We start from the raw sequence: 19487 nt of genomic DNA, 5'->3' as shown, positions 1-19487 counted from the left end.
CTCAGTACTAGCATTAGCACTCTATTGTACCCACATTGTTGTTGTTGATTTTGGGGGGTTGTTTATTGGTTTTGTTTGTTTGCTTTTATTGGGGATTTAAACTTGCCAAACTCTAATTTAATATCATGAAACTTTTGTAGCAAAATTCCCAGAAGTTTTGGTCATTCAAAAATCCAATGCCTAGCCCAGGATCTGAGGAATAATAAACATGAAATCTTTCCTCATTAAGTTTGCACACTTGTGGAAAAAATAAACAAGGAATGTAATTATACAGAAAATGTCCAAAACATGAGGGGGACTTGTGGGAGCTGATAGGTTAGATAGGCAACTCTCTTGAGAAAAGAAATGGTAAATGCAAATATTGAGAATCACAATATTCGCAATCCATTCAATCATAACATAAAATTAATTTGCCTCACCATTACACTGTAGAAAATAAAATGATTTCCAAGGTTTTGTAACAAATGGGAGGAGCTAAAATCAGTTTGCTGAAAACCTATCATAAGTACCCCAAGTCTTTGTAGAGGTGAGAAGAAAAGTAAATAAAACACAGTAATAAAGCAAATTCAAGAGGGTACTTTTTAAAAACATCACAACTATGAAATATCACACAGACTTTTTTTTGCATAGACTTTTTCAAAGTGTAAAGGGGGAAATACTAGGTGTGCAAAATAATAGTTTAGAAGTTTGTTTTGTGTGTAATGAGGATGAAAGAAGTCAACTTTGCCTTTATTTTCCCCTTTACCAAACAGTATATAGTCCTCCATTCGTTTCTGACAGACCCAAAGTGAAAACAAATGGACAAATGTGTATCTGCAAAACATTTTCAAAGTTTTCAAAGATGTTTCTAACTACACATCTACAAGGCAAATACCACCAGTAACTACACTCACCAGGTCACTAGGATTTAAGTAGGTGGAGTGACAGTACCCAATTCCCAAAAGTGTTGGAGCCAAGACTCCTCTGGAGTAGTAAAGTATTTAAATGCCTGGTGCCTTAATCAAAACCCTTTTGGACCCTGCTCCCTGGGGCTTGGCTGGGAATCCCTGCAAACTCAGGTCACCTGAAGCGAGCCAGGGCAGGAGACGGAATCCAACAAGTTCTCCTAGTGAGATCTGGAGGCTGTGTTTCCCCTTGTCAATGCCCCACGGCCTGGGTCCCCACGTGACGTTTCGGTCTGTCTCCAGTCAGTTTTGCCAGAGTTCGGGATCCCCGTGCATTTGGCTCCATGCCCACTTGTGGGAGTGTGAGAGAAAGTGAGCTGTGACCCGGGTGTAGGCCAGCACGACCATCACCCTCCTCTGTGCCTCCAGGTAGCGGCCACCTGGGACACTGGAGGGGAGCCAAGGGAGGACCGAAGGACCCAACACCACCAACTCACCCTCTGAATGGAGGACTTGCGGCTGTGCAGCATCCCCAAGAGCAGAATCCTCAGCTTTGAGCTGTTAGGGGTCCCCCGTGGACAGCCACCTCATCCTTCTCCTCTCCACCAGAGAAGAAGTCCTTTGGGAACCAATCCACCCAGTTGGAACTATGGGTCAGGAGCGTCTCCTCCGCCCCCATATTGCAGGGACATGGTGGCAGAAACCAGAACACCACTGCCTGCGCCCTGACAGGCCAGGACAGACCAGGCAGTGCCACCTCTCCCCACCTCTCCCCACTTACCCACACGCCTGCCTCCACCGCTGCCACCACTGCCACTGCCACCAATGCCTCAGACCTGCCTGCCACGGCTGCCTCTGCCTCCCACTCGACTGCTGCGCAGTCACCTCTGTACTGCTTGCCGCCACTGACTCCAATGTAGCGGGAGCCAGAGGCAGAGGGGCCGCCCTATTGACACAGCTTAACTTAATTATCATCATCTTAATGGCTCTCCTCTCAACCATTACTTCTGGCAAAATGCCAGAGGCCATTATGACTTGGCTGTGGCTCTCAACAAGGTTTGTAGTATTTTTATCCCTCATTTCACAGATGAGGAAATTAAAACTCATATAATGATCAGATAAATTGCCTTCTACATGTACAGCCCTTCAGTGTTATCACCAGAACTAAACTACAGGTCAATCCAAGCTAGTGAGGAAGCAAAAAGAACTGAAGGCCTTTCCAGCTTAATTACAGCAGCTGAAGGCAAACTGCATGGAAATGTATGACCACTAAGTGGCTCCAAAGGGCAGCAGACACAAAGGCCCTAAGTTTACTTTTTAGGAAACAATAATAACATTTTATTTCTCCAAATTTTAGGACATTCAAGAGTGAAAGAAATATGATATTGAGGAAGATTCTTAGATTGAGGGTCCTGAGAATGAACTACCACTTAATCAAATAGAGTGATAAATGAGAATGCAATTTAAAATCAACTAGCAAGAGGTCCCTAAACAGTTCCTGCTTGGCCTGCAAAGTTCAATGACTTCATTATTCTAGAACTACAGAGCAACATTCATTTGTATACAGCAAACCACAAAAAGAGCTAAAAGGGAACAAATGGAAAGAGAAAGGAATGCTCATAGCACCTACCTAGACAGAACTCAATTCCATCCCTAAATTTACAGATTCACACACATGTGTATATGAGCTCCAGAGTCAGAAATGGTGGCAAACAGGTACACCTACTGAGAAGGGATTATGGTCTCTGAGGAGTTAAGAAACATCAATACTGGGTTGCTATTTACTATTATCTCAAGTCATATCCAGAGCACTTGCCTATTTCACTTCTCACAGTGATCTTTGAATGCAGGGTTTAATAATATATGCCCTTTTTGAGCATTCACTAAAGAATTGGTTGCACAAAATGATTAGGAGCTGAGGAAATGGAAGTGGGATTCATGGTGTTAGACATCCTACTGGCAAAGTACACAGAGCACTCCATCACCAAAACAGAAATGTACAGATTACTCACTTGCAATGGCCTTCAGGACACATATTCATACCTATATTGTTTCTCCATATGAAGAGTCTGAAAAAGAAATTTTCCTTGAGATTTCTATTCATTGAGTGGAAAAACTACTACTCTTTAGAGATTGTTCACAGATGTTTAAATTAATGAAGAGAAGCTTTAAACATTTATATGCCTGATCTGTACATTTCTATGTAATAATGTTTCTACTTGATCCAGCATCTGGCTCTGTGTTAGCTTCAAACATAAGAAATATCATAATTATTTTTTACTCAAGAGTTTAGTAATGTTGACTGTTAAAATTTGGATAAGTGTTCCCAAAAGTTCTATGCAATACAAAAGCTTGGTCCGAGGGTGGTACAGGGAATTGTAACAAATCTTCAGGAGATGAGGCCTAGTAAAAAGTCCTGAGGTGTTTGGAAGCATGGTTTGAAAAATAGATTGGGAAATACAAATCTCCTCCTCCATCATCATCATCATCATCATCATCATCATCATGTCCTCCTCCACCTTTCCCTCCTCCCTCCCCTCTATATTCACCATTGACTTGAGGTGGGAGAAATCCCTCCAATATTTTTTCCCTTAATAATGTGCCACCTTTCACAGAGGCCCAAACCAAAGGGCCACCAGATCTTGGACTTGAAACATAAGTCTTAAATTAAGCCTCTCTTGCTGGAGCATTTCCTTTGGTTTAAATGCTATGTATTATAGTTACATGATTTAACTACTAAGGCTTACTCCTGTGAACTTGTCTATGAACTTATGTCTTACCGTTGCTTCTCTATATCATCTTATCTTATTCCTATAGTCTATAACCTATGCCTATGACATTGATTATATTGCCAAGTTCACACCACAGCAGAACTGGCCACGTGGCCCAGAGCACTTATCCTCCGTGAGTCTGAAACAGTCCCTGAAAAGTTCCCCAGAGGCCGAATCCATGGCCACACTCAGTCTGGCCACAGCCTGGTCCACTCTGTTGCAGGTATGCTCCATGTGGGGCCTCTCCAGGCAGCGCGTGCTGAGTCTCTGCGTCTGCGCCCTGAAGCTTGGCTTCCCCCCAGAGCTCTGCGTGGCTGCCCAAGGGTGGCTCATCCTGTGCATGTCCCCGTGGCATGATCCTGCCCTCTGCACGTTCAGTCTGTGGCATTGGCCCTCTAGAGGTGACGCAGGTGGGCCATTGCCTGTCTGGAGTGCAGGGACAGGGCTAGGAGCAGAGGAGCTGCTGCCTCCACCCACAGCCCGCCGTGGCCTGCACAGGAATCAGAAAGGAGGCGAAGCCCGTGGGACACTTTTGGGGCTGGGGGCCCAGAAAAAACAGGAGTCACAGAGAAGGGGGCCAGTTCCGCGGAATAGAGGGCCCTGCAGGCGGCTGGAGTTCAGGGTTCCCGCGCTTCCTGGGAGGTGAAGGCCAGTTGGGCGCAGGAAGAACCCCTGAGCTCCTTGGCCACAGTCATGGCCCAGGCTGGAGGCGGTGGCCTGAGACACATTTGGCCTGCGCTCTGCCTGTGTGGCTACCGGCCTGCCGCGGCTTGGCCCACCGGCTGCCCCAGCTCCACTGTGGGTACCTTGGCCACGCAGCTGGCACAGCGGAGGTTGGAAATCTTCAGCAAAGAGAACCATCAGAAATGGCGGGGGTTGCTGGTCCTGGGCCTCCAGAAGGTCAGTGCTGGGCTAGCAGCCACCAGAGACCTGGGGGAGGGACCTGGCTGGCCCACAGAGGGTGGGGTGCCTGTCCATCCCTGAAGTCCTACAGGAAGCAGGGTCCTCCCTGCTCTCAGCCAAGGCTCAGCCATGTCCCCATGGCCGGCGGCAGGGACTCTGCTGCCTGTTGGTCCTGGAGGGCATTTTCTCGAATTAGTATGTTTTGTTTGATTTTTTTGCAGGTCCTGGAAGGAAGGGTTGGTTGTGGTCATAAAACTGGATTCAGTTCGCAGTCCTTTCTCAAACTCTGCTGCGATCCATCTGTTGTCCCCAGGAGGGATTCAGGAGAGAAAAAGACTGCACCTGGAATATAATTCTTCATACATTAAATTCCTATAAAAGGAAGGCAGTAGTGTGTTTTAAAGGTAAAAACATTTTCTCAGGCATTCCGAAATTCAGATTTTCTAATGTCCTGATTCTTAAAAGTGGGCATTGGCTCCCTTAGGGCAAATTTCAAGTCATGCTTTTTAAAACACTGGGTGGAATGATTGTCATCTCATTGGTGCACCAGGTTCTAAAGTATTAAACTGATCTTCTGCCATGTGTAGTCCAATTCTGTAAGGAGACAAAATCAATGTGGAAGTGTGCTGAGTGGTGGTAATGAACTCTGACCTGAATTAAAGGCAAAGGGAGAAATGCTTAGATAGTACTTCTATCATGAAGTGTGAGTTCAGTTACCAGGTAGGTCTATGTTGTTGGCAGCATAAAGCAATATACGCCCATTACTACTTTGTGGTAGCAAATAGTATTTAAGTGTAGGTAGTATTGACAAATCATCTTCATGCTCAGATCCATATTTTTTTCAGGATATTTTAGAGCAGGACTAGCATCTAATCCTTGTCCTTTGCTTTAGTCCTATTAGGTAGCATTCATATGTTGTGCTTGTTTTCTAGTTGCTTGGCAAATATTATATTGTTGAACTCAACAATTGTGGTATACCCTTTGCTTATAAAATATGTGTAAGAAAATTTGACCATTTTAGTGAAGTATAAAAACAATTTCTATTACTTTATTATTAATTTTTAATAGAATTAATGTACATTCCCACAGAAACATTTTAAATACCTTGGGAAATTTTTGGTGAAGTACTTTAGATTATATTCAGTTTTACCCATTTGGGACATTGTCACGTGCACGTTTGTATTGCCTGCTAAGAGTTGCAGGCATTATAGCTCTTAAGTTGCTCAAGATTGGCTCTGGAGGAAGTTTTTGATTAGAAAATTACCTTGTTTTCTTATTTGTATAGTTTTCTATGTTTTGATTCTCAAACTCTCTACCAGTTTTCCAAATATTCTCTCAAGATTTTTAGTTCCCTCAGTCATTGTATCAATTTTCTTTTCTTGAGACAGTTTCTCCCAGGGCATTCTGACCTGACTGTGGACTGGTAATATTTCTATTTTTCTGACCTAAATGTGGACTGGTGATATTTTCCCTTCATTTCATTCTGGGCAGTCTTTTGGCCATTCTTCCATAATGGTTCCTTCATTTCTTATATTCCAGATTTTTCTTTTATTGATATTTATATTCATTTTACAATAGCAGAACCCACATAAGCTTAATGAGAAAGAATATATGGGAGATAAGATTTTTTACCTTGGTATATATAGGAGTATGTTACTATGACATGTTGTTGATAATTTGTTTGAATGTTGAATTCTATTTTGGAAATTAGTGTTGCTTAGCTTTTAGTATTACTATTAAAGTCTGGAATAATCTCACTGCTACTCCTACCTCACTCTTCTTCTGAGAACCTGGTGTTATGGGTGTATTCTGCTATACCCTTACAGAATTTGAAAATTGTCCTTTTTTCTTTGAACTGGGTACTAGAATGACCATTTAGACTTATTTTATTGATAACTTTACCCTTCTTTTTTCTTTGCCTGATGATTCTTTTTTAAGTCCTCTTTATGGTGAATTGTAACTCAATCAGAAAATGCATATAAATAAAAAATATACAATTTACAGAACACCAGTATTTAACCATCACTGAGCATAATGTGTGTTGAAGGTAGCACACTGTCAGCACTTTTCTCATCATATCTCTTTAAAAGGTACCCCACTTTTATGGTAGTCACTGCTTTTTTTATAATTTTCTCATCCAATCAGGTGTTCCTAAATGCCATAATTAGTTTTGTCTGATCTTGAACTTTTTAAATAGATTAGAATGAATTCAATCATATGTGTTTTTATTTTTTAATCTGGCTTCATTATGTTAATAATATTTTGAAGACAGATCCATGTTTTTATTACTACTGTTATTTTTTGCTACATGTTGTATGAATATGCCACAATATATTATTACACTCTAGTAAAAATTTCCACTTTGGGAATTTAAATGAAAGATTCAACTTCATGCTTTTTCTTTGTAGGCTGAATTTAATTACCAACAGAATTTTAAAAATAACTATGAGATTATTAAAGATTTCAGGGATTTTTTTTGTTTATTTCTTAGTCATTGGTACTGATATCCTTTTAATACCATGTCATAAAAAGTTTAATACTTGCATTCAGTTAACACGTACTGATAAGTCACCTAATATATAATAGGCAATGTTACTTATGGTATTTCGTATATCAAAAAAAAGGGTTCAGCATAGTTATATGATGACAGTGAGCAACATATAACATTATAAAACTTGAGTAGCATCTACTTAAAAAAGCATCTGTATGATTTGTGTAGTCGTATGTTTTTTTCAGAGGCACCTTTATTGATGGGATTTTTACCTGGTAGCAGTATTAATTGGCTTAAAAGTATCCATGATTTTTTTAATTGTACACAAATACACACACACAGACACACACACACACACACACACACACACACACGCACACACACACACACACACACACATTTTTTGGTTTTAGGAAGAAGAGTACTCAATGCCTGTGGGCTCACTTGGTCCAGCCAAAGCCCACTGAAGAGCTGAGTAGGTTGTGGTGACAAAGTCAAAAAGAGGCTTCTGGTGACCAGTTTCACAGAAGTTGTTCCACATTGTTATTGCATAGGGAAGCCTTTTATGCATAGTCTGTTACCTAGTAAATTTAGCTGAGGGCCATAATAATCCAGTGAGCAAGCAACACACTTACAAGTGGCATCCAATGGGCTGAAAGTTCACTGGCAAAAAGCAGAAAGAAAAGGAACACAATGTGCACGTGAGTGTGGCCAGGTTACCATGGTAATGGGGCTGGTTGTGGTTGGTGTTCCAAACCACAAATATACAGACCAGTGAGTGGAGCCCTATGATCCTGCACAAAGGCAAGTAGGCTTATTTCCAGCTTACATGCCCAACAAATGGCCTTTTCACATATTTTCAAAAGATCAAAAAAATATATGAAAAATACACCCATCAGACAGACTATGCCTGACACGTAGTTGAGATGATAGAAACTAAAGCAGATGTATATTAAGTGCTGAATAAATTTATGTCTTGATTTTCAAAGTTTTTAAAAATATTCTACACATTAGGAAATTCTTTTCTCTTTCTGCTGATACTAGTTGTTATCTTTGACGAGAGAGAGAGAGAGAGAGAGAGAGAGAGAGAGAGAGAGAGATGCCCCTAATATGAAGAGAGAAAATCAAGAGATCTTAAAAGTTTTCCAGCTGTCTCTAATTCATTTTGGTAAGAATAACAGGAGACATTTTTATTCAATGGGGAAATAAAAGCATTCATACTGAAATGTAGGCTACTTTAAGTTCCTTTAGGAATTTGCTATTTGGAAAATAGGAGATTTTTACCTTTATATATTTTTAAATGTTCAGTATAGTGACTCTGAAAATTTTGCATAAAGTATAGAAAAAATAATACCAAAGTGTTCAAGAGTACTTACATAAATATTAAACCAACCAAGAAATGATGGGTGTTTAGGAGGGGGGCAATTTATAGGATAAAGTTGACTTACCATAAATATAATATTTTCATAAGAATAAAAGTGAGACTTGGAAAAAATCAATATGAAAGAGAAATTTGACTTAATGAAAAACTGCTTTCCTCAATTTTATTTACTTGTTTTGCAAAATGTGATAACTATATTTTTTATAGTTACTCATAATTTTAATTCTTCTTTGGAAAGTCTTAATTACAGAACATGGTGACCTGGGTAATAGCCAATTTTTAGATCCAAGAAACAAAATTTCCTTTAAGTTTGATCACTTATGGAAAGAAGCAAGTGACCCTTAACCAGAGGAAGTAGATGGAGGTTTGAAGTCTTGGAGAGAATCCTATGACAATGCTTTAAGAGTCTATGTGAAAGATCATTATTCCAATGGCTTCTGTACTGTTAAGTAACTGTCTGCCTGTTTCATTATCAGAGTGTTATATTTCTTACATTTACCTTATCACTTGGGAACTTTAGCCAACCAAACATCACTTCTTTCTTAGTTATGGTCTCTGTACTTTATTCCCTAAATTTTTTTTTAAATATTTTTTAGTTGTCAGTGGGTATTTATTTATTTATTTATTTGTGTTGCTGAGAATCGAACCCAGTGCCTCACACATACTACAAGCATTCTACCACTGAGCCACAACCACAGCCCCCTAAACCATTTTTGAAAGGAGTATAAATACATGAAAAATTTATTTATAAAATCACAATGCATAATAATTTTAAATTTCTATATGTTCTATTTCATATTTATCTTACTTATGAAAAAATATTGCCTTCCTTCAAAAATTAAGTTTTTAAATACTTTAACTTAGACTTAGGAAAAAATGTTAAAATTGTTGGGAGATCTATTGTCCACATTTGTGTCTTTTTGGCATAGGCATTTATACAAAAAACTACTTCTGCATAGTTAAGATATTTTTCACTAGATAATCAAAACTGTTTTGAAATAAACACTTTTAGAAATCCAGAGTAATTTTATTTTTATTTTTTACTATCTCTTGGGATCTAACAGATAAATTTGGCTCTACATGATTTCCCCTTTATAATATTGTGACAAGAAAAAATATGTATAGAATGTTTAATTTTTTATTTGTTTGTTTGTTTGTTTTGGTAGTGCTGTGAATTGAACCTAGGGTTTTGTGCATGTAAAACAAGAACTCTACCAGCTGAGCTGTAACACCAGCCTCAGAATGTTTAATAATTTTTTATTATTGTATTTTAAACTTATATCAATTAATAAAATCATGATGTTTTGAAATATGTATTCACTGTGGAATGGCTAAATTGAGCTAATTAACATGCATTACCTAACAGGTTTATTGTTTAATGAGAATGCTGAAAATCTAATCTCTAAGCAATTCTCAAAACAATACATTAACTTGAGTATTTTAAATATGTGATGATGATGAGTGAAATGGCAATATAGAAAGTTAGTTAAGAACACTTACATTTAAACTTTAATAAATGGTATGAGTCTTAGCCCTGCCACCTAACTAGCTGTGTGACCTTAGGTAAATGACTTAATAGTTTTATGTCTATTTTCTCATTTGAAATGGAAATAGTTCTTACCACATAGTATTGATGTGAGGATTAAATGAGTTAATGATGCATTTACAGTGCTTAAAACAGTGGCACAACATAAGCCCTGCCTAAATGGTAGATAACATTATTATTTTATTTATTTATTTAATTATTTGTTTTTTTTTATTTATTTAATAAAGGAGAAAACCCATCTTGGTGGATACCAGTACAGAATTCTTTTTGGAACCCAGTATTGCAGTGGGAGACTTGATACACTTCCTTTTAGAAATTGGCTTTTCGATCCTAAATATACTTTCAATTTGTCATTTGTTACCTATTCAAAGTTTGTCATTCCCCATTCTTAATTTGGAGAGTTTCAATGGCAAATAACCTCAGGGGTCTTTTTTCACTTCCCTTAGCTATCAAATGAGCAACACAGTGCTGGAATTTTTCTAATGGTGTCTACTGTACACTAGTTTTCTGTATTCTTAGCTGTCTTGCTTAGTAATCTATTTTAGTAATTTCAACTCATTATTACCTATCACATTTTCTATGTGGCATTTTTCAGACAATTCTTATTTGTCCTAGATGAGCATCTAATCCCCAATGTTTTATTAGGTGTGAGTCTGACATAAAATCTTTTTCTCTTCCCTCCACACTGAAAAACTTTTCTGTTATACTTGAATTTGAGAAAGAAAGGTTCTTACTCTTGGTTTCATACTATCCTGTGTACTTTAAGACAATTCCATATGACTTTGTTTTTTCTTCTTATATAGTTCTCATTACTTAGAAATGTTCTTATTTTTCCTGTGCTTAATGGAGATAAAACTTTAATCATGATAATTCCTCTGAGTTGTTTCTGTTCATCTTGCTGTTTCTCCTCTGTTTTCTTCCTTACCCTCCAAATCATTGGGCCTTCTTCCCCTACTAGTGCCATGTCCTCATTACTCATCCACTTATGAGCCTTTGAGTTTTACTTTAGTCTCCATCCTATAGAAAGTTCTCTCTGAGAGTATTAATGGTTCCTGAATCACTTGATCCAGTGAACATTTTTGTGGTCCTTGACTTCTGCTGCTGTTTCATACTGAGCCCAGAAAATAGAAATGATCTTTTGCTTAGACTTCCATTATCAATACCTATTAACTCTTTTTACTTTGTCTCTAATTTTCTAATATCCAAAAACTTTTAAAATACTCTTGAAAGTTCATAGCCCACTAAATATAGGGAAAGTAACACAGACTTAGTGTTAGAAAAACGATGTGTTTTGGTTTTATCTTCACCACTTATTCTCTTAAGAGACCTTGAACAGAAACACCTATGAACTAACTTCAGCTTTACCTTTTGTGGATGATAAACATGCCTTTTCTTTTATTTTGTTGTAGTTTTGCCAGTTTTATTAGAGCAAATAGAAAATAATATGGGAAAACATATTATGTGAACTCTAAAATTCGATGGCTTCTTTGCATTCCTCTAGTAATTGTTTCCAATTATTTCTACTGTAAGGAAGAGCTGGTGTTTCTGTAACTACTGGCTAGACATTTCCATCTAGATTTCCCAGTTTGTTACTGATACCACCATCTTCCAGTCATTCAGATGTACAAATACTTTGGCCCTTCCTTTTGTTTTTGTTTGTCCGTTTGTTTGTTTAACCCTTCAGTTACAATATATTGCTAAACTTATGCATTCTGTCTGGAACCCTTCCTTTTCATTACCATTTGATACTACCCTAGATTATGACCTAAATTAATTTATGTGGTCTTCTAACCAGCCTCCAGCTTTTCTTCCCTTTTTTCCTGTATAGCAGTACTGGTCATTCTCCAAAAATAATAGTGCTGGTCATATTCTCCCAATATAATAGTTTTGGTCATGTTGTTTTACTCTGTTTCTGCTTCCTGTAGAATGAAATCTAAAGTTTTTACTTATATATACTACTGTATGGTCTAAATCTACCATTTTGTCTCCCACTAGTCTACTTTACACATACCCTCTAACATGATGACCTAATTGACATTCACTTAACAAACCCTTGATTTCATGCCTGAACTGTTTACTGGTCTTTATTCTCAGTCTCTGCTTATCAGAATCTTATCTGCTGTGTAAAGCTCAGCTTAAATGGCACCTCCATTAAACTCTAAGCCGGGAGCAATATTTTCCTCTATTCATTGTAACTCTGTCTCTGTTAGAATTTAACAGAATCTAGGGCTGGGGTTGTGGATCAGAGGTAGAGTGCTTGCCTAGCATGTACAGGGCACTGGGTTCGATCTTCAGCACCACATAAAAAAAATAAAATATGGGTATTGTGTCCACTACAACTAAATATATATATATATATATATATATATATAAAGAATTTAACAGGATCTGGTTGTGAGTGCTATGTTTTGCTTGTTCTATCTGTCTCAAGGATTTAATACATTGCTTATGTGCATTGTCTGGCATTTAGATTAATTGTGTATTTCTAGTTTGATTTTTTCCCCCAATATGTTTATTCTAAAACTATAGATGTGCAACAGACTATCATGGCATGTATTGAAAGCCACCAGTTTCAGCCTAAAAACTTTTGGTAAGAAATAGATATTCTCTTTTTTGCATCTAATTATTTTGTAGAGAAATCAGCAATTTTTATCCATTTTGAGATTTTTTTTTTTTTGCTGCAAACTGCACAGCACTTAATTCAGATACCAGACCAGGTGATAAGGAGATGGAGACAAGACAAATAGAGAAAAAGCTAGGGCCCCATGGTTCTCCATCCCCTGATGAGGGATGTACAACCCAGAGCCAGTTCACCATGTTTATTATATAGGTTTTAACCTCAAAAGGATTCGTTGTAAGAAAGTTTCTTAAAGATAAACAGAACCAAAGTGGAGGGTATAAACAGCTCAATTAGAACTATCAGCTTGTGCTCAAAATTCTCCACCTGTGGACAGCTGTCATTAGAACCCAAGGTTAAGATATGATAAGTCCCTGGCTAGCATGGAATTTCCCTTTGAACAGGGTATCACCACAGCAGCTGGACAGTTTCAAATCTAGGCCTTTGCGCAGAGAGTTCCCAGCAGGGACAGCTCAATGATTATACAATTCATTCGCTGCTCCCAACATTTATTAATTTACATACATCCTAGTCCTTTTTATTTTTGAGACAGGATTTCACTAGGTTGCTGAGGGTCTTGCTAAATTCTTGAGGCTAGCCTTGAACTTCTAATCCTCCTGCCTCAGCAAGGTAATTTTTTTACTTACAAGATTTTAGCTCTCCATCTATGAATTTAGACATCATTTAGATTCCTTCCAATTCTAATTTGTTTTTTTTTTTGTTTTGTTTTGTTTTGTTTTGTTTTCTCTCCAATATGTGAGATTGAACCGAGGGGTGCTTTACCACTGAGATACATCCCTAGTTCTTGTTATTTATTTATTTATTTTATTTTGAGACAGGGTCTCACAAAGATGCTGAGGCTGGTCTTGAACTTGCAATCCTTCTGTCTTAGTCTTGTGAGTCACTAAGATTACAAGAATGTGTCACCATACCCAGCTCCAATTCTAAGATTCTATAGCCATATCTTTTTAAAAAGTACTTTTATATTGAGTGAGAACAAATGATTAATATAAAGTGCCCAGTTGAAATTATTGAGTTTTACTTGGGTAAGGGTTAGTAATATTTGAGTTGATTATGTAACTCAGCAGCCTGTCCATTTTCAGAAGAGCATACCATGAACAGAATGGGCATGGTTCACTTCAAAGCAAACTAAGGAAAAGTGGAAATCCAGATAATTTAGAAAACATTTATGGTCAGGCCACTTGGTTCCAGACTTAGGTTTGAGTATGCCTTGGGTTTATCAAATTGGGAATGACTGGTCCCCTCCTCCCCAACCCCTCAAAAATTTTTTTCAACTTTTTGGCCTCAGTGGTAAATCACCTCTTTCTTGTGCCTACTGCTAATTCTGCAGCACTGTATGTGTATGTTTTAATAGGAATGGTCGTTGGAGATCAGAGTGGAAGTTCACTATTACACCACCTACAGCCCAGGTGGTTGGAGTACTCAGGATTCAGGTAAGATTCAAACATGTTCATTTATCATGGTAGAAACGTTTATATTTTTGGTTTGGGAGTATGACTCAGTGCTTGCCAAATATGCATAAGACCTGGGTTCAATCTCCAGCACTGCCTAAATAAATAAAACTTCAAATTTTAAAATAAACATGCAAGTCAGTCATTGTTGTAGAATTAAAATAAGTACTAACTTATATGCAGATGCAAAGAGAGGTGAATGGAAGTGAGTAGAAATAAAAGCTTTCCTGGGGAGGGGGTTAAACAGAGATCTATTTTGGGTTGATAAAGATAATTATGTAGAGAATACTGTTTGCTGGTTATTTTTTTTATGTGGTGCTGAAGAGTGAACTCAGTGCCTCACACGTGCGAGGCAAGCTCTCTATTGCTGAGCCACACCCCCAGCCCTGTTTTATACTTGTGTGTGCGTTCGGAGGGGGGGTGCTGGGGATTGAACCCAGGGTCTTATACATGCAAGGCAAGCACTCTACCAACTAAGCTATATCCCCAGCCCTATACATGTACACTTTTTAATACAGAATTTCTGGTCACACTTTGGGAGAAGGCTTACTTCATTTTTATTATCTTTTAAAAGTCACAATGAAAATTATTTGAAAGAGACATTAAGATATTTAGGCCTAGCAAGACACAGTGGCACACACCTGTAATCCCAGTGGCTCAGGAGACTGAGATAGGAGGATCTAGAGTTCAAAGCCAGCCTCAGCAAAATGAAGGCTCTAAGAAATTCAGTGATTTATTTTATTAGCTACAGGGTCGTGCTGAGTTTCTTAGGGCCTTGCTAAATTGCTGAGTCTGACTTTGAACTCAAGATCCTTCTGCCTCACATTACAGAGTTCCTGGGATTACAAGCATGTGCCACTGCATCTGGCCTATGTCACACTTATTTTTATAGTGTAATTTCCCATCAAATATTTGGTTTTCAGTGATTTTCTTTTAACTCCCAATTAGGTTTTTCCTGCCAGTCAGATCTATGTACCTCCTGCATATTGATGATATTTGTATGGCCTTGTCTCACATATTAAGTATTAGGATCCATTAAAACTCCTTGGTTTTCAAAAAGAAACTAATTTTCCATGCTTTTTATTATTTTTAATATTTCTAAAGTGGGATCTTATTTATCTTTGTAGTCATAATGTCTGGCCCAGTGCCTGGAATCAAAAACACAAATGTTTTTTGTTGTTTTTGTTTTTATTTGTTTTTAAAATTTTTTAGTTGTTCATGGACTTTATTTTATTTATTTTTATGTGGTGCTGAGGATTGAACCCAGTGCCTCATGCATGCTAGGTGAGCATGCTACCACTGAGCCACAGCCGCACACAAATGTTTTTTGAACTTAAATTTTATCTGGTAAGGAAAGAGGTTTTGTTTCTTTTTCTTTTGTACAAGATTGAACTCAGGTTCACTTTACCAATGAACTATATCCAGCCCTTTTTATTTTTTGAGACAAGGTCTCATTAAGTTGCTAATACTGGCCTCAAATTTTCCATCCTCTTTCATTAGCCTCTCAAGTCACTGGGATTACAAGCATGCACCATCAAGACCAAAGAATTCTTAAACTGGGCTGGGGTTGTGGCTCAGTGGTAGAGCACTTGCCTAGCACATGTGAGGCCCTGGGTTCAATCCCCAGCACTACATAAAAATAAATAAAATAAAGATATTGTGTCCAACTACAACTAAAAAATAAATATTAAAAAAAGAATTCTTAAACTTAAATATTCTGTGAATTTTATGTTGATACCGCTATGAATTATCATTGATTGTGTTAATTATTCAGAATTGCTAAACATGGATTGTCAACTTAAAAGATAGCTTAAAGCATGAATCTGTGCATTAAGTAATAGGATTCTATATGAACTAAACATAAACATAAACTTGATCAAATACTTCATCACACAGGTTCACTATTATGAAGATGGCAATGTTCAGTTGGTTAGTCATAAAGATGTACAAGATTTAGTAACTGTTTGGGTGAGTATACAATATTTAATGTCTTTTTCACTTTTTTCTTTTTTACTTTAAAATATTTTGTTTTGCTCTGGAGTGCAATCCATCCATTATTTGTTTTTGTTTTGTTTGTTTGTTTAGTTATATATGGCAATAGAATGTATTTTGACTTATACGTACCTGGAGTATAATTTCCCATTCTTGTGGTTGTACATGATGTGGAGTTACACTGGTCATGTATTCATATATGAACATAGGAAAGTTATGTCCAATTTATTCTACTATCTTTCCCATTCTTAACTCTCCTCCCTTCCCCCTATTCCCAGCCCACTCCCTCCTCCAATTCAGTGAACCTCTGCCCACCCCCCCAGTTGTGAGTCAGCATCCACATATCAGAACACTTGGCCTTTTATTTTTTGGTATTGGCTTATTTCACTTAGCATGATAGTCTCCAGTTCCATCCATTTACTGGCAAATACCATAATTTCATTCTTCTTTATGGCTGAGTATTATTCCATTATGTATATGTACTGTGTTTTCTTTATCCATTCATTTGTTGAAGTGCACCTAGGTTGGTTCCATAACTTAGTTATTGTGAATTGAGCTGCCATGAACATTGATGTGGCCATGTCACTCTAGTATGCTGATTTTAAGTCATCTGGAATATTTCTGAGGAGTGGGATAACTGGGTCAAATGATGGTTCCATTCCAAGTTTTCTTAGGAATCTCCATACCGCTTTCCAGAGTGGTTGTACCAATTTGCAGTCCCAACAGCAATGTATGAGTATACCTTTTCCCCCACTAGGGACTGAACCCAGGAGGAGCACTTAACCACTGAATCATATCCCCACCCCCACCCCCCTTTTTTTTGAGACACCATCTCGATAAGTTGCTAAGGCCTTGCTGAGTCTGGCCTCAAACTTGTGATCCTTCTGCCTCTGCCTTCCAGGTTGCTGAGATCATAGGCATGCACCACCACATCTAGCAACATAGAAACATTTTTTTGTGGGTGATAACTAACTTTCCAAAGCAAAAGAAAAAAAAAGTAAAAAGAATAACATTAATTTATGTCTTCACAAATTGTGTAATATCTGCCTTAATAAAAGACAGCTGGATTCTCATATCAGCTTCATACAGTCTGTAACCCTCACAGTGGTAAAGTCACTGCACATCATGAAGTTTCTTAGAAACTGTATTGTAGAAACATGAGAGTAAGAGTGGAAAAGGCAGGGCCGGGGCTGTGGCTCAGTGGTAGAGCATTTGCCTAGAATGTGTGAGGCACCAGGTTTGATTCCTGGCACCGCATACAATAAACAAATAAAATAAAGGTATTGTGTCCATCTACAACTTAAAAAAATATTTTTAAAAAAAAGAGTGGAAAAGGCAGACATCGAGCTGGAATGTAACTCAGTGGCAGAGCACTTGCTTAGCAAGCAAAGGTCCTGGGGTGCGGCCCTGAGGGCATTGTTCATTTCATCTTTTTAAAATATTTATTTTATTTGTAGTTGGACACAACACATTTATTCCACTTATTTATTTTTATGTGGTGGTGAGGATTGAACCCAGGGTCTTGTGCATGTGAGTCGAGCTCTCTACTGCTGAGCTACAACCCCACCCCTGTTCATTTCATCTTAAAGCAAAAATATTTTTTCAGGGCATTAAGATTTAAAGACACAGTAATGATCTCTTCAGTCTATCTGTGATAGACTGGAAAGTACATGGGGTTTGTTTGTCTGGTTTTCAGTTTTGGTGAAGACCTGGATTCAGATTCTATTTTTACCATTCAAAAGCTGTATAATTTTGGTCATATCATTTTAGAAGATTCTATTTTTGTCTGCAGAATGAAGGTGATGATAATACACTATTTATTTCACAGGATAATCCAAAGAATCAAAGGAGGTAATGTGCACTGGAATGCTTGGTAAACTAGGAATTATCATATCAGAGTTAGTTAATATGGATCAACTTTTCAGCATCATTTTACTTAGTGCTTGCGGGTTTGTTGTGATACTAGAGATTGAGCCCAGGGATTTGCTCTATCATTGAACTATTATCTCCAGCCCCTTGTATTTATTTTCAAAATTTTTATTTTGAGGCAGGGTTTTGCTAAGTTGCCAATGCTGGCCTTGTAGTTTTGATCCTTTTGCCTTAGCCTCTGGAGTTGCCACTGTATCCAGCACAAATGAATTTTTAAATATATAAGCACTGCTTGCTTCAGTGGCACACGCCTATAATCCCAGCAACTCCAGAATCTAGAGGCAGGAGAATTGCAAGCTCAAGGCCAGCCTTGATAACTTAGTGAAACCATGTCTAAAAATTCAGAAAAAGGGCTGTGCTCAGTGGCAGAACACCCCTTTTGCTGTACTCAACCAATAAAAAAGGAACCGAATAATTCATTCATTTTTTTCTTCCTCTTTCTCCATTAGAATGAAGTCCAAACTGCCAAGGAGTTTATTCAAATCATAGAGAGTGCAGAAAATGAATATCAGGTAAGAAGACTTGGAACTAATTTTTCTAGTGCTATATTTTTCTGTTAATATATTTGTTAGTCCTTTCTCTCTTTTAACTTGAATGCCTATGCTGTTGAGTCAGACCTTTTAATCTGGCATTCTGCTTGAAATTAAGGTTTCAAGTTTGGAAGAGACCATAGTTCTAGTTTAAACAATATAGATGATCTTCTTGGCTCACTTCAGAATTTAAAGAGGAGCTCACTAGAAATAATATAATCTATCCTGCTCACTAGAAATAATATAATCTATCCATTACAAGTCTAACTCTTGTAATGTAAGCATGTCTTTTGACTAATGAGTTACTTTCCTATTCACAACCAACCCATTTCTGTTCAAGTAACTAACCTTCAATTATCTGTTGCAGACTGCAATTAGTGAAAACTACCAAACAATGTCAGACACCACATTCAAGGCCTTGCACCGGCAGCTTCCAGTTACCTGCACCAAAACTGACTGGAACAAGATACTCAGCTACAAGATTGGCAAAGAAATGCAGAATGCTTAAAGGCTGACTGTAGGATTCTTCAGTATGTAGAAAGAAAAGGATTCAACATGTGGTCATATGATAAATAAGTGATTTATAAACAAGAGTGATATTTTGCTAGGGCTTTCAAAGTTAACAGATTTTTTTAGCCTCATGAAATACTGTTGAACCTATAGCATTGACTTCATCTTTTTGTGTTCTCTGCCTTGTATTTTTCTGTTATCACTATATCTACTTGTAAATCCTTTTTGTTAATTCTGCTACAATTAGTGTTGAAGAAAGATCCATCTATTCTGGGGTCATTTTACTCTTTAGAAAATTTTCCTAGCCATGAAATCCTGTTACTGATTTAGACAGATAATATGCTTAGTACTTTTACCCTGTGCTCCAAAGCACTTCTGGTACTTCAGTGCTTTTGACTGATCCACCAACAGCCAAGGAGGCTCTACTACAAATCGGAGCTAAATGGAAGACACATTCATCC

General features: G+C 37.7%; 1 pseudogene across 1 annotated transcript; it reads left to right on the top strand.

The window, feature by feature from the left end:
• The first annotated feature begins 4521 nt into the window (after window positions 1–4521).
• On the top strand, window positions 4522–19230 carry LOC308634071 (F-actin-capping protein subunit alpha-1-like; annotated as a pseudogene). The gene is made up of 7 exons: window positions 4522–4555; window positions 8669–8874; window positions 12487–12566; window positions 13969–14047; window positions 15962–16033; window positions 18436–18498; window positions 18884–19230. The product of its transcript is annotated as an F-actin-capping protein subunit alpha-1-like (transcript).
• The last annotated feature ends 257 nt before the right edge of the window (window positions 19231–19487 follow it).

This window comes from Spermophilus citellus, assembly GCF_964194105.1.
Source record: "Spermophilus citellus genome assembly, chromosome: 15".
Taxonomy (NCBI): Eukaryota; Metazoa; Chordata; class Mammalia; order Rodentia; family Sciuridae; genus Spermophilus; species Spermophilus citellus.
This window is presented reverse-complemented; position numbering and strand designations above follow the sequence as displayed.